Below are 17,124 nucleotides of genomic sequence, written 5' to 3'. Positions count from 1 at the left end.
AAAAAGAAACAGAACTTCAGAAGAGTGTTAAAAAATATCCAGCAAATTAATGGAAGGAAGAGATACCCACAATTTCTGAAAAATCTGTCTAACAATATACTTAACTGGGCACCATAGACTTCAGTGGATGCTTCTGGAAATATTAATCAAACCCAAATAAGATTAATCAGAACCAGGGTATGGATATGAATATTTTGATTCAGTCTTACATCTTAATCACAAGATCTTTTATCATTCATGCTCTAGTTCAGATATTTAAATAGGGCCATTTTATAATTTGATGGGCAGTTATCACATGGGTGCAAACCACCTCAACGAGGATAGCTATATCAGTAAATGATAAACCAGCTATAAATTCTTTGTGTTAGCTATTGTTTCTTTTACTTTTCATATTATGCATAAGTTCATGATAAGGTAGGTATCAGTAGGTATCAGTCACTCACTGTATCAAGCAAAACTTCCTATTGTGCTAAAATAGATGACTGGACAAAGCCTCTTTTGGGTCAGTGTCAGTTAGAACTGTGGAACTTGTCTGCCTCACACTTTGCTCGTTTACTTGTAAACTCTGCTGCCTCTAATACCATGCAGCTCTCAAGTAGACTCCAGAAGTACATGACACTACAGGGTTAATGGACCTAGTTGCCAAGATTCAACAGCCATATAGAGACAGGTGTCAGATCACTATATATAATCTCCTGTACATCCGGAGCTGGGAAATGGATTCTGTGCAAATGAAAGAGAGATAAAACTTAACCAAGTACGCCCTTAACATTAAGAGCCTCAATCAAGACAATAATACCTCCATTTCGTAACTACGGGTTTTGCTTTACTTTAGCACCTGTTTATTAAACTCCTTGCTTCTCATATTTTCAAATGGAAATAAGCCAATTTTTGAAAGCAGTGGCAAAGGATTTTTCGTGACTAAGGGACTCTACGCATGGATGAAGAGAAGTACACTGATTACACGGCTCACGTTTTTGCTTTCTATTATTATGTGCTAATTGTATGGCTCTTTCATATTCTTCAATGGTATAGGTGCATTGGTGATGTTTGATCTCAGTACCTCTGAGTATTGGGCCCTGAAAATCTGCCACCTCCCTCAGTCTAAATTATCAAGAGGTAAAGGAATAAAATCTATATCTGACAGGAAAATAGAAAAATCCGTATCTTTGAATCTTTCAAAATTGCTCTGGACAACACACTAGAAGGCAGGGAGATGGACTAGGAAAATGAATCAGTCTTTTCTGTATTTAATTTCTATGATGGTGAAGCATGAACATTCTGACCAAGCAATTTACATTGATTTACAAGTATAACTTATAAATCTGTGGGTACATACATAAGGATTTCAGATCAGCTTATATAATGAGTATAAATACATTTTCATTTTATTTGTTAATGTACTGCAAATGAGGATATAAATCTGACATGAATACAAGCTTACCTAATTGTATTCATTTAGAATGACAGTCACTCCTGTACAAATGGTAGCAGAGGATTACAGCACAGGCCTACTTCTGTTGTTTAGCCCAGGGTTAAACTTGCAAACCAAATTTACATCTTTTACTTGTCTTCTGATATATTTCCTCCTGACTGCTTTCTTACCCTAAGAATATATGCCTTCTGAGGGCTAGATCCTCAGCTATAATGCAACTAAAACATCCTTCAGCTTAGCTCATCATCTTTAATAAAATTATGCTAGTTTTCAGCATTTGAGGATTTGAGGTGAAATCTTTGTTCCAATTAAATCAATAAGAGTTTTCCTATTGAATTCAAGGATTATATCCCTGGCCCTTCTATGTACACACATTTTTTTAAGACTAAAGTGATATACAACAGCTCTGTACAACTTGCACGTAGCAGATCCTTTTAAGGAAAGAGTAGAAAGCTCCTCAGACAGTGCACATCCTGTTTCCTTGTGAATAGGTTCTGAATGTTTATAAAACAAAATATAGGATGAGTTATGTCAAAGATTCATATAAATTGTCACCATTTATAAATATTTCAGACATACTTTGGATATAAATCAACATTGAAAATTTCTGTAAGCCTATCAAGCCAGCCATAGCCTAGTTTTATATCAGCTAGCACATAGAAAACTTTTTATTTTAAGAGTCCTTCTTGTCTGTGATCATATTTTTGAATGAAGGGTTTCACATAAAACCAAAATGACAGTGGACATTTAACAGGAAAGGAATGAAGCAATAAATGTCCAAAGAGCAGCTGGATCCTGTTTCAGCATGCGTGAGCTGTACCAAGTAACTGACAGTCTTATTGCCTTTCCATTTTACGCAAAACTACAGTAAAAAAAGTGGTATCTTCTGGAAGCTATTCCATGTGGAATGTAACTCATATTCTGGGCAGAGTGATATTTTATTTGAGCAGCAGATAGTGTGGATCCGTAGGTGTGTATTTAGAGAGAAATGTAGTTGTGGAAATTAAAGACAGAAAAATTACATGTAAGACCCAGCTCCACTTAAATCCACAACAGTTTTTCTATCTACTACCAGGGGTGTTGGAACAGGTCCCCCTGGAGAGAAATTCTTGTTCCTTTTAGCTCCCTTTAGCAAAAAATCTCCAGGACCATACTCACAGAGTACAAGCTTGACACGCTCATGGAAACTGTTTAAAAAAACGAGTGATATATATATAATTGTTTATCAGGAAGTTATTTTTAACTTGAAGTTGTTTTTTAATGTACACAATTTCTTGTTTAATACCTTAATAACATAGTAGCAATTTTATATCAATTTTCTATCTGCAACGAGTTTTCCCCTCATCCTCTTCTCCTGCTTGTATTTTTAAGGGTGCCATTTATTAACAGTAAAGACTCAATCCTGTAGGACCAAACACATGGAAGTCTTGTCTGACATCCATGGGTGTCTAAGCCTCATAAACATTTACACTTGCTAGCACCTTCATAGATTTAAACAACCTCCCTCTCTCCCTAAATTCACCACCTGGTGGAATCAAAGCAAGCTGGAGAGAGACAGGGCCCACAAACTTCCACCTATGTGCTTCTGCTTATATCTTGTTACTTCTGCTAATTTTACTGCAAAGCATAAAGTAAACTCTGCGTTCCACTGTAATATAAATGACATAATTTAATGTGACTAAGAGATATACAGATGGCATTGCATTTCCTCTGCAGTGTGGAGAGGTCAGACAGCAATTGGCTATAACACAAACTAAGCTAATACTGAGCTACAAGCTGCCAGATCTTGGTCCTGCTTACTAACAGCCTATACTATGTGAAGTAATTGAGCATGCAGCAACTTTCTCAACTGTACTTAGGCAAGAGACGATGCTGGAAAATGTCAATGCTCCAACTTAACAGATCTTCATGTAAATAGGAAATATTTTTAAAGATTTTCATAATAAAAGGTTCAGAAGGAACAATCTTTTCATTGAGTATGCCTAGATCTACAGCTCATGTACTACAGCAGCTTAGTCTTAGCTCCTTTATGAAAACTGTAAAAATAAATCTAGAAATGGAAAATAAGCTACATTACTGTTAACTTTGATACATAAAAAATTATAAAAACATAAAACACATAAAAACTATTTATTTAGTTTTTCTCTACATTTAAGTATCCAAAAGTTAACCAGTAATACTGAAACTGTTAAGAAATTATCTAGTTTATAATAAAAAATTCCCCATCTAAAGTTGTTTTTAAGCAAAGTGGATTTAGCAATTTTTCACTGCAGAAAGTCTACACAAATTGGACTATGACTCCATCTACAAAGGATCCTGACCAGTCTGTTTCACTTCAGAAATGTAAAAAGAGGCTTTAATGTTGCCCCATCTGTGCAGTTAAAGACTATTCTACCACATGACAAGCTGTCAAGCAAGACAAGTTCAAGTATGGGGAAAGAAGAGGGTATGACAATATAGATGACCAGGCTGTGCTGGTCTCCCAAGACCTTGATCACTATAATGTACTAGCATGTCCTCAGGAGACACTACAAAATCAAATAATAAACAAATACTTTTGTTAACAATAGAATCAGCTCAACAAGACCCCTCATTCCCAGGGAAGGTTCAAAGACATTTTTGTCCCTACACACAAGGACAGAGGGATTATTAGATATTTTTAAACCAGCTGTTCAAATGGAAAAATACCTGATTACCTTTCTTCTACTGATTAGTCATTAGCAATTGCTTTCTGATCTGTAGAATGTTCAAATATAAAAGCATGTAAAGCATGAAATCATCCTCTACAGACACTGAGGTCTAAGTATCCTTCTGAAGATGTGCTGGAAAAGACACTTGGGTTCGCTGCTGTGGACAAATCTCAATTCATATGAGATTAATTTCTGGATCCAATCTGGAAATAAATTGTCTCTCTAATGTGCCTATACTTGAAGAGAGGTCTTCCAAAGAGAACATGTCCAATTAGAGCAACTCAGCTGAGATACGGTGACTTAAAGAGCCACTGTAACAAGATCATGTTCAGTTGTGTTCTCTGCTACTATTCAGCCACCTGAACCCTAGGGAGGCATGGAATGAGAATTGAAGTGCTGCCAGCACCTGACAGTTTTGCATAGATCTCAGAATACTGAGTATGTTCCTTAAATCTCCAAATCCCCAAATCAAAAGATTATTAGAGAATATAAACTTTTATTAAAAAGCAATGGCATTTTTTAGACCTGGTTGTCTCAGAGAAAAGCTTAAAAGTTCACATAAAAGAGAAGATGGTAAAAATCATCCAAATTAATAATTTTAAAGGCAATCTAATGATTTCCTGAGGTCTGATTCATGCTTTTGAACACCTGGAGCTGTCAAAATTAAAACTGACTGTAGGAAGATCCTACAATACTAAATGACTATGCAATGAAAAGGTAGATGAATTTAAAAGTTGATAAATGCAAAATAATGCACATGATAAAAATAGTGGTAACCATATATATGACAATGACTATTGCCATTACAGAAGGAGATCTTAAAGTTACCGTGTTTGCTTAGCAATCAGTGATGGTTCATTGATCAGTGCTGCTGAAAAAAGGCAAACTTGAACATTGGGAATGACTGAGAAAGGAATGCATATTAAAATATAAAACATCATAATCTAGACCCAGTGCATCCACATCTTGATTACTGCATGCAGTTCTGTTTCCTTCCATGTCATATAGTAGGATTATGTAAGTCACAATGAAGGTCATTCACGTTCCTGGAGTTACTGAAAAGCTAATTCACAAGTGTAAGTGAAGTTGAATAAAAATGGGATGAAATTAAACCATCTTCTGAAAAAGTTAGGTGGCTTCACAGTCACATTTGCAACTTATGTGGAATTTCATAACTACAGACAAATGTTTACATACTGTATCTACAAAGTTTTTTAGATAAATTATTTTAAATACTTCCCTAATATTCACCCATTCTAGAGTTCACATTGTAGAGCTAATGCAGTTTGCTCATGCCAGAAGTATTTTCATCCTGCTTTTTTAAAAGAGAAGCCCTTCTGCATGATTTCCCTGACCTGTCACAACTTCAGTAATTCCAACTTTTGAGTATCATTTGCTAATAAAAATATATTTTTCGAGTCATTCAGGAAAGACATGTGGGCAGTGTTACACTTCTGAAGAGTGGGTGGCAGATGAAATTCACAAGTGGAGCATATGCTGCTTTCTCTGAAAGCAGTGCTTACTGCCTGGTTCAGTATACCAGATCAAAGTCCTTTTGGCATCTTGGCTACCAAAATTTACAAAGGCATTCACAAATGCCCTTCAAAGATACAGTTGTAACAAAGCAGCACCTCAGTCATCCTGGTGGACACTAACAGTTACATATTTATTATGAATCTAAAAGGGACAGATTTTATTCTTGCCTTTCCTTAATCATATTCACTGCCCAAACTGTCAGTTAGCACAAGTCGGGTAGCAAATCCGGCTTTTAGTTCTCTTTTTTCCCTCTATCTTGTTGGTCATTTAATACAAGACATCAAGCCTCTGCCCCTTCCAAGATTTCATTTTGCTACTGTGATCCCCTGGTGCAGCAGTTTCATCTTAAACCAGAAACTACTCAAGCTAAATGCCAGTCTTCAATGTTTCAAATTTAGAATCTTTTTGAGGTGCTTGCTCTCAGAGTGCATTAGCTGGCTGCACTGCTTGATTAGCAATGCTCTTTCTGAGTGGTATATTTACTCCCAGGAGCACTTTATCATTTATCATACTTATGTTCATTTCACTCTTATCCCAATCGTGGCAGCTTTCATGTAAAATGGAAACAAAAAAAAAGGAAAAAAAAAAAAAGAGAAAACAAGATTAATACCTACTTAGTACACCTCTAATACCACACAAGTATTCACACACACACAGGTGCGCGCACACATTTTGGCGACAAACATTTTTCTGTAGTTTCTTTATGTTTGGCCTTTTCATTTTCTTCATCACAGTTGTCTGAATGTAAATACTAGGCAGAGATGTGAGAAAGTAAAAAGCATTATTGAAATCTGCATATCACTAGAGAGCCAAGAGGAACAATGGAAATTCAGGCCAACCATCTGGTGTAACACAGTGCTCCATTTCAAAAGGTATCTCTTCGAGAATCCTGCTACTGAAGTATAATGTGATTTTGGGTCACAGTCATTCTGACATCCCTGTTATGGAGATTGCCTATGTTCAGTTGGGTCAGAGTTTTGGAATATAATTTAACTAAAACAGACATTTTCTTTTAATCTATTGTCATACAGGAACAATTGACACCATCTGTTTTCATAAAAAACTGCTTTAACAGGCCTTCCATAGGTGGTACAGTCCCCAAGGGTGCAGCTGGAAGTGAGAAGAACCAAATTTATTCTATATTACAAGACACAGGAATCACAGAGCTACTTAAGCATCACAGAGGACAACCAAAGAGAAGTATCTCTTCATACAAATGGGTATTTTAGAGGGTAGGTTGGAAAAGGTAGTATTAATTTCTCAGAAATTCCCCAAACAAAAGAAAAACAATACTTTATTATCTAGGGAAGGTTCTGGTTCACTCTCCTGAGTCCTGAACAGAAACTCTTAATTTTAATTTGGAAACTTCCAATCGACTGCAGAGTTCTGAAGATTTCCCGGTATTTCAAATCGGAGTTCTTCAGGGTGTTTCTTATGCTCTGGGCTGGCAGACTGTTGGAGTGCCATAATCATGAATTATTCTTCATTTACAGCTATCTAATTAGCTAACTAAGTTACATTTCAGATTTCTGATTTATTACAACTAGCTTCAACACAAACTGTGTATCTCAATACCTAAAATAATACTGTGAAAAAGTATATTTTATATGTATGACAAACAGAAGAAGCACTCAGCAAACGGAAGCTATAAAGCTTGGAATGAAAATGGAAGCTATCTATTTTAGGGCTGTGTTTTTTTTTAAGTTATTTGAAGTGTAAAGGGTTAAACTACTCAAACTAGACTGAGAAAAAATTATCTAAGGAGGGCAACACTGTGCTTAGGATAGTTAATAGAGCCTCCCCCCAAAAGCAATTCTGTGGTTGTGACCATCAATCACTACAATGGTCAGGCAACCATTTCCAAAATGGTGCTTTGGAGAAAATTTGGTTAAAGGATATGCCCTTTTCTGGTTAATTCCAGCCATTTCAAAAGTTGTTGAGACACTTTTATCAGAAAAAATATTTTTTATGGCAGTTCAAAACAAAAGTCATGGAGCTTTCTGTTCAAATGACTGCTATTATACCAAAGGACAGCAAATAGGATATTAGGCCCATTCCATGGGCCTGCAAAATTAGGTTTCATATCATCAAAGGGCAGAAATCATCACAATTCCATACAAAATCCATCATAGTGTGTACAACAGTTATACCCACTTAAGTCAGTGGAAAATCATAACCAATATCTATATTAAGATATGATATGCACTATGGAAGAAATAGTATATTCATTCTATTTCATAATCCTCTTCCTCTTTCTTTTAGACATTGTCATATCCTCTCCAATCAACTGCTTCTGCAAAGTTTGTTTGGCTTGTTTATTTTCCATTCTCCTAATCTGTCTTCAGCCCTGAGGACTACCTTGTGGTATATTATAGTGTCTAAAATACAGGAGAAAATGACATAAATACCTCTGCTAAAGCTAGCAATTTCACCTTAAGACAATGTAGCCCATTTTGTTTCTTAAAGTAGGAGGTTAAGTTTGAGGCACGTTTACAGTGAAGCCTGAGTGGCTGCTGAGTGAACTAGATAGAACAGAACTGGAGTAAAATACCAGGGTGGGCAGTCATCCTCGTGGCACCTTTCAAATACTTCTGCTGGGTGCAACAGCCTGCTACTGAACAGAAAGTACCAAAATGTGGATCTTGAGACATGCAGAGGAATTACTGTGAAATCAAGACACCTATGAAACTTTACACCAGCTACAAGATTTTGACGTTTTTTTAAATGGACTCTGACTTTCAGGTTCAGAATTTGATATATCTATTAATGATCTAATATTTCATTAATTATTAATAATTAAATCACTCTGGTGATGAGGAACTGGAACAGGTTGCCCAGAGAAGCTGTGGATACCCCATCCATGGAGGTGTTCAAGGCCAGGTTGGATGGGGCTTTGGGCAACTTGGTCTATTGGAAGGTGTCCTGGCCCATGGCTACGTGGTTGGAATTAGATGGTCTTTAAGGTCCCTTCCAACATAAACCATTCTCTGACTCTATGTCTAATAAATGATCATCTGCCTATATATAAGGCTATTCACAGTTATTATGCATACATAAGATTATTTTGCCACATAAAACACACTATTTTAGCAGTTATGTTCTTCTTATTTCTATGCGTAAAACAGACACTACATGGTAGCTTAATAGAAGATAACAAAATAAGGCCTCCAAAATATTTTAAAATTGTTACCTACCTGGTAGGACAACAAACACATGAACAAATAATTTTTTTTTCTGCTCCAAGAATAATTTATCTTTAAATTAAAAATCATCTTAAATTTAAATTTAAATCACTGCACCAGTAAATGAACATCTTACATTTCTAAAATAAATACTTTTTCTAGTAGTATTTTCTAGTAGGAAGAAAAAAATAAAATAAAAAAAAAAAACACTGATCTCTGATTATTTAAATCTGGTACTTTCTGAGACATCAAATATAGCTCAAGAATTTGCTTGATAATGGTTTGCTCAAGGAAATGAGACAAGGACTGCAGGTCATACTAAAATTAATATTGAAAGTGAATCTGCTATGCAAAATGAAGTGTATCTGGTCTTGATTACTCCATATTTACAATCACAGTGCATTATTTACATCCAGAATTTTGTGTCTATTACAAAAAAAAAAAATCCTTATCTGGCTTCAGACTTACCATATCCTTGCAACAAAACACAAGTAAGGGACTGAGGCACAAAGGTTAACTGAGACCAGTAGAAATCAAACAGTGAAATATCTCTGAAAATGTGGGCCAGAGCGATGCACATAAGTGCTTACTGGAATTTTCAAAACCACCACAGTAGTTTAACCTCCGTTATGGTGGTTGAATTCGAACATTTAGAAATGTAGTCTGAACTGATTAGTCGTAGTAGTAAAAGTAGTAGTAGAGCAGAGAATGAAACCTGAATTTCCACAAGCCTAGACACAAGAGCCTGGGACTTACTTTTCTCCAAAATAAATGTGAAACTTGGCTTTTGATTGGTCTGCATCTGATACTAATGATTCAAAAGGAAAAATAGTGAATTTAGTTTAATTTAGCAATGGTTCAATTTAAAATTATTTTTAGTTGTGGGAAATTTCAGCTTTGTCTCTGAATGGAAAGTCAAGAGGAATTGAAGCTTGGCAAGCTGACAGTTGCTGGCCAAAACAAATCCATGTTCACACACTGACAGTCCTTGAACATGGTCCTTGGACAACCAGTATAGTTGAATTCTCTGAAGAAGATGCTGGGAAATTGATTTGAATGCCATAATGAGTATATCTGCCCTGTTCCCTCAGCAGCTAAAAATAAAGTTAGAAGAAAGAGCAATCAAGAAACTTTCATAACGATATAAGACAATGGTTTATGTTCAGTTTTGTTTTCATCAGTTGAAGAATTGGAAAAAAAGAATAAAATAGGGCAGACCATGGTATTTGAGCACAGATGAATCCTCCATTTAAACATCATTTCTCTTCTCCTCAGATATATTTGTAACTCAAAACCATTTTCCCAATAATTCTGACAAATTTTGATCTCTAGATTAATCACAGTGAGTACATTGTGCACACTCAGAATAAAAAGTCAGAGGACACAGAGGCCAGATCTTTGTGGAAAATTTCATGTCACCAACTTTACAATTTCCTATTCAAGCATATTTTCTATTATTTACTCATGTTTTGCTGTTTCTACGGAATTTATAGCGAGTATATGAATGGTGTCACAGGGATATTTATCGAATGCCAGCACAGACAAAGTGAAGTTTAAATAACCTAATAAAAAAGTTGGGGAAAGTACCCCAAATCCACAGGATTACCATGACAAAATCATCCTCTTCACTCTTTCTCCTCCTCTCAGTACTAAGAAGAAGCTTTAGGAACACTCTCTATGTATGAGCAATTAAAATGAATCAGATAAATATAAAATACTGTTTTGCAGTCATTCATACTCAGCCGTTTAAAATTACTGACACGAGAATCAAGTGTTACGGTTGCATTTAAAACAAATTTGATGATTTTATAGTTGCGAATAGTGCACTCAGATCTTTTTACAAATTTTCTTGACTATCTATTTGTATGGTCTTATTTCTGTATTAAGCTCTTATGGACCAAGTAGAATCAGCAAAAATTTTGTAAGTTGAACTGTTCAGGTTAGGTCATTTGCTCAAGATGTTTCAAATTTTGCAAGAACATATGATTTTATTAGATGATTCTGTTACAGAGATCAAAAGCCTCATGAGCAGGACAATCAGAAATACCTTTCTTTGTCCCTAAACTGTCACGCAAAAAAAAAAATATAATAATGTGAAGGACACCAAGGCAGGGAAAAGATAAGCAGAAGAACTTGGCTTCTCTCTTTTTTCCTTCTAACTCTTAACATTTGCATTCTAGCACTGCTGCAATTTCAACGGGAAGGCTTCCTCTTTCTCTATAAATTGTTTTGGAATTCCAGTGGCACTAAAAAAATATACACAAATTATGTAGGGGAGGAAAGACACAGAACAGGGCTGTTTGCAGCTCATGGGAACAAGGTTCCATGTGTACATTGTGCTTTTCAGAGAACGACATGAAACTCATTTTGACTTTGTGGATGAGCTAAAAACTGAATATAATCAGCTCCCTGATCTGGGGTTTCCAGCACTATCTAGTGAAGGAAAAAGAAAACTTTTCTGGCCAGTTTAATAAAAGAGATGGAAGGCATTTTATTTTTTTCTGAATGATCCAAGTCTTGGCCAATATTATGGCAGGAGGCCAAACTAGACTGGAGATCATTTGCTCCATTATGCCTACTGTTGTATTCTTATCCTGGAATAGCAGTAATTACTCTATGTATTTTTAACTCTATTCTCTCATTACGGCAATAAATGGTTATTTAAATGCCATCAGGTTCAAATTACTCCACTGGAAAATACAGCAGGGAGAAGTATCAAAGACAAAGAACTTTTAAATAAATCTCATCTCTCCACCTGCCATATGAAGCAATTTCTACGCCAGGTGGCAGATGTTTATGATGGTGCTTAAAACATGTAAAAATTAAATGGATCTCAAAAATTAATTGTTTTTAGTGTAAAGGGCTCTCAATTAAAGGATACTTTCTCTTTTTTTTTTTTTTGTTAGAGTTCCTATCACAAATGACCTGAAAACCCCAAGCTCTTTAACAAAAAAGAGAGGATAGAGAGATCTGAATCTCAAATATTAAAAGAGAATCTTCTTTCCTCAATGTAATTTGATATGTAATATCTCATAATCGGGCTATCATGACAGAGAACTCTTCATCCCTTCAATATAACACTTAGACAGTACATGTGGAATTTTCTTGATGCATGACATTTTATATAGGATATAGATCAATCAGACATGTTTTTCTCAGATTTCCTGCAAGAAATATATTAGCCGTAGAACACCATATTCAAAAACCCCTTTTGAAAACTAAGTATGTATTGGATTCGCAACCTTGTGAGTGATCTTACAGTTTATAAAATACTTAAGTCTTCTAATAAGTATAATATCTTAACCAAAGAACTGTAATTTAAACTAGACAGTTTTCACTGAATATTATTCTTGATGATATTTCATATATAAAAATTAGCTGTGTCTTTTTTAGGATGTGTTGCATTCATAAACATATCATTAAGTCTCTTATGAATCAATGCCACATCTTACATTGGTCTGTGTCTGCTCTATGTCAGAAGCTGGTATAGAAATTATATGTAAGTAGCACATATTTTTGTTCCACACATATTCCCTGGGATAATAACACTGCCTCAGTTGAAGGAATGACAAACAATTTACGCATTTTTCTTTAATTCATCCTCTACATGGGTTTCTATAAAGTAGATGTGGGTCAGAGGAGGAACCTCACATAAACCATACCAATTGAATTGTTGAATGAGAGAGGGATTCTGAGAGCTGGATCACAGAATACATACATTCATTTGAATCCTGGAGAAACCAAGATCTAGGAGAAAACACTTTATCATCTCAGTAAGGATGTGGCATATAATGGCAGAAACCTGGACAAAATAATACATTCCTGAAAAGGCAGCAAAAATATCATGAAATACTTTCACACCTGTAGGACAAGCCAAAGTATCATTTTGTGTCATTATAGCTGCAAAGAAATGGTTGAACTGTCCTACACTAAAAACAAACAAACAAACAAACAAAAAAACCAGTTCATATCAAAATACAGGAGTATATTTCTAGAAGAGGACTGTGAATGCTCTTCACTGTAGCATGCCTACAACCTTTAGGGGTGGTCTCACTGATCTGAAGTATGTCCTAGAGTACAAAAGCTGATCTACTGCTAAATTTTTATGAACAAGCTTTATTGCAAACATAGTTGTAACAGCTCTGCATAGATAGATGTCAGACATTTTGATTTTGGAGTGATTACACCAATAAGACTACAACTTTTTTTAGTACTGAAGTGATGAAATTGCAGTTTGGGTTCTATGAGAGGTGTTCAAGTCAAGGATTGTGTAAGAGTGGTAATCCAGTGCTGATACCTTCAATACTGCTATGTAACATCATGGCAAGAGATTATAGCATTACCCCCTTCAAACACATGTGAATCCTTTACTAGGAGAGATGTCTTTTGATCCTGAAAAGTAACTGTTGTATTTAATGGCTATGGTTTCCATCAGTCTCTAAACTAGGTCCAGTGTACTAGCGTCTTTCATTTCTTCATGAATATGTTGCCAATAGGATTGTTTGGGACATTACAAAATCAACAGCTCCTTAGGTAGCACAGAGGTATAAATTTACATAATCTATGAACGTAAAGTGCTGATCATTATGGCTCTCCCACTATCATTTTGGTGAATACAATGATGGCACTTTCCCAAATCCAAGATTACGAAATTAAAACCACTCAATTAGCACAATATCACTGCCAATCAAGTCAACCAATATAGGCTCGTTGCTCACTTAAAACCTAATACAGAGGGAACTGAGGCATGCTGTATGTAGCTAGGGCTTCTAGGCAGTAAAGAGGATGGCAGTGAGTTAAAGTTATGACAAACTAAGGTAGCAGATGCAGTGAAAGCAGTGATAAGAAGGGATGCATGAGAGGTTCTTCTGTAGTTCAAGCTACACCATACTTCTACTAGTCTAGGTCTTTCCAAAACTCCAATTCCAAAATTTTGGGCCACTTTTTCAACAGAAAAAAAATGTTTCACACAATCCAGACTAGGTCTGTTATCCATCTAACTACACCCTTCTGTGTTGTTTCTAGTGTCTATTTTATTTAAGAACAACGTGCCTTTCCCCAGTCACTGTTATCATCCGAGCAATGCCACAGAGCAGGAGACTTTAGTGGACAACCTCCTAAACCCCTTCTTCCCCTGACCCAGAATTCCACTTGGAAGTTCCAAAAATATGTAAGTGACAAACTCACTATGTGTCTGTGTTCTTCTTTGAGACATGGCTTTTTGTCTGAAACCCACTAATAGTGAGCATATGTAATGGTAGAAAATTCTTTGGTGCCCAAGTTATTCCACTGTACTGTGGTTAACAAATTGTAATTTCAGTTACATAGTCCCTCTGCTCATAATAAAGCAAATCTGTCACAGAAAAAAAAAAAAAAAACCTCTCTCCCATAAAAAGACTCATAGTTAAAGCATATAAGATTATCATTATGCAAGCTCATTAGGCATACACAAGCTATACTTTTCCCTATACAACTGAAATTCATTGATAAAACAATGAAGTGAGCTAACACCCCTCCTAAATAAAGTTTCACCAGTAGCACTGTATGTTAATGGAGCTATTTCATTGTTAATGTGACTGACTGCTTATTGATTCCTGCAGTAATCCAGCAAGGGCTTCAGAGTACAATTTAGTTTGGAGAGCTACGGGTCCAACATCTATGCTCAATTACAACTTTCAGAAGGGTAGATCAATAAAATTTAAATTGCTTATGGTAATCACAACTTCAAATCATTGCGATCAGCATAAGCAATCTGCTGACCCCAGCCAAGCTCCTAAATTGAAACTTGTAATGAGTGGTCATTTAGTTTGGGTCCATTCATATTATTTTGGAGGCAGGTGATGAACAATTAAAGATCAGTCAGCACCTTCCCTACTCAGCATTCCCATCTGAATTCCCAAAGTACTAATATGCAGTAACCCTAGGGTATAGGCCTTTGCACTTCTTTAATGGGTATTCTGTATGAATAAGCAATTATATTTTCTATTAAACAATTTCAGCATAATTGAATTAGCAGTTATAATATTGCTCGGGCAAGCAGAAGCTTTCCTAGGGAAAAATTAAGTGATATTGGGTAATTGAAATTAATTTATAAGACTGAGAAATGTAACCATTAAAGGCAATTGTTCACCCTCCCAAAAAAATTACAATTAATGAGCATATTGTTTCAATGCATAAGTTTCCTAACAATTTGTTTTTTGGTCATAATAGCTTTTTCCAAGTTCATTATAAAAACCTGTCTATTATAATGAAAATTTCATAGGCTGTTTTCTTTGACAAAGCAGGTTGCAAGTTTAAACAAAGATAGCCTGCAGATTACTTTCACGATAAGGAGTCACCTTAGAATTGCATTTTAATAAATCATTGACAATAAATCTTCTGCATTACAGCACTAGGGTTTAGAGAAGGAGGAAAAAAGGCAAATACTGAGAAAACGATCAATGAAAATCCCCTTCTGCCAATATGAGAATAGATTGACCAAATCTAATGTAAAGTTTGCTACACATGAAAATAAAAGCCTTATTTGAAAAAGATGCAAAACAAACAACAATAAACTCCATACACAGATACTGATTTAATTAACATACTAATTTATTAATATTCACCTAACAGCTTTGGCAAATGGTCTAGAAGGATAGAAGTTACTGAATATTTAAACAAGCTAACAGAAACTGATTTGGGTATATTTTCATTAATAAAATGCCAAACACACATGATTCTAGTTCATAAGATTACATATTATTCACAACTATTTGGAAAACTGATGAGCATTCCCATTTGAGATTCATAAAACATTACATGGATTTTAGCACAAACAGTGCTTTGCCTGAAGACTGTTTAAACTGGTTTAGTCATCCAACCAGAAAGGAATAACAATTCCTGTATTTTTACTTAGAACAAGAGATTTTAAGGTCAGGAACATCTAAGCTACATGAAATATCTTTTGCCACATTAACCAACACCAGAAAATACACCTTAGTTATGTCAGTTTTTGCACAGTCAGACAAAAATTTCAATGGCTTATATTTTGGCAGGGGTAGGGGGAAGAAATGTAAGATAAAATAACCAGACAAAAGACTTCTGTATGTGTTATGCAACACTTGGATGGTTTTCTGGGACAAATCTACCAAAAAAAATTCTTCTGATCACAAAGTCTAATAATGTCACTCACTAGCTTTCATAACGATACCAAGAAAGTAAAAGGGAAAAACTAGAAGCAGTAAATTCTGAGTTCTTGATTAAACTGAATCCAGAGTAAAAGCCATGCCTCTGCCTATGTTTCTAAGGGTTACTTGCCCTGCAGAGAGCTTCTCCCCTCTGCCTGGGCTGTCATTTTATATGTAATGTAATGCTTCTTAAGAATATCAATCTTCTTAAAAAGTATACTAATGTTTTATAGCTGCTCCTGTTTTGCAATACAAATGATATAATTACTTGTTTCTCGCTGGAGGGGGTCCAGTTCTTTTAGTTCATTTTTTAAATGCAAATCTTATTAAGCATTTTATCCTAAAATGGCTACGGTAAAGAGGGCAGTATGATCGTGGAGAAAGATGGACAACACACCTCCCCAAATAAATACTAGGCAAGGAATGAAACCTGAATTAAAGCAGCGTACGGAAAACTGAATTGATTACTTACTGAAATATGTTAACATGATGTAATGGGTAACTACTAAAATCAGATGTACAATAATATTCCATGAATCACTGCTAGCTAGCCCACAACGAACAGAGACATAATAAAGAGCTCTGTTCACCACAAATCTTGAATTTTATAATAGCTCAGAAATGTTCTGTTTATACTTCTCACCACCTACAGCTTCACATTTGTTACTGTGGACAGACTGCAAACTTTTTTACAGTGGTGAGCAAAGTAACATTAGCATTAACTCATTCCTGTGAGTAACTGCTCACTAGTATGAGCTTGCTAATGACACTCTACTCATGAGATGGAGACCACAACCGATCAGAAATTCCTGGCAGCAACTGAGCTTGAAATTGGATTCTCCTGACCCAAAAGCAAAAGTCCTTGCTATTTAACTTAAAGCAGGTTCGCCATGAGTTGTGCCCTATGAGACATGACAAATGACTGAACAGTTCTGATTCCATCCATTAGAGGTCAGTGGTACTTGTAAGCTAGCCAACTCATTACAGAGCTGTAGAAAAGGGATTAATTAGTGTCCTAGCTTAGCTTCAATTATGAAACAATCCATATTCAAATTGTCTGTTGAATATGGTGGCCACTACATGAGAATCCTGGAAACCTAAAGATAATTAAAGCA

Source organism: Anser brachyrhynchus (genome assembly GCF_964034855.1).
Source record: "Anser brachyrhynchus genome assembly, chromosome: 1".
In the NCBI taxonomy this organism is placed as follows: domain Eukaryota; kingdom Metazoa; phylum Chordata; class Aves; order Anseriformes; family Anatidae; genus Anser; species Anser brachyrhynchus.
This window is presented reverse-complemented; position numbering follows the sequence as displayed.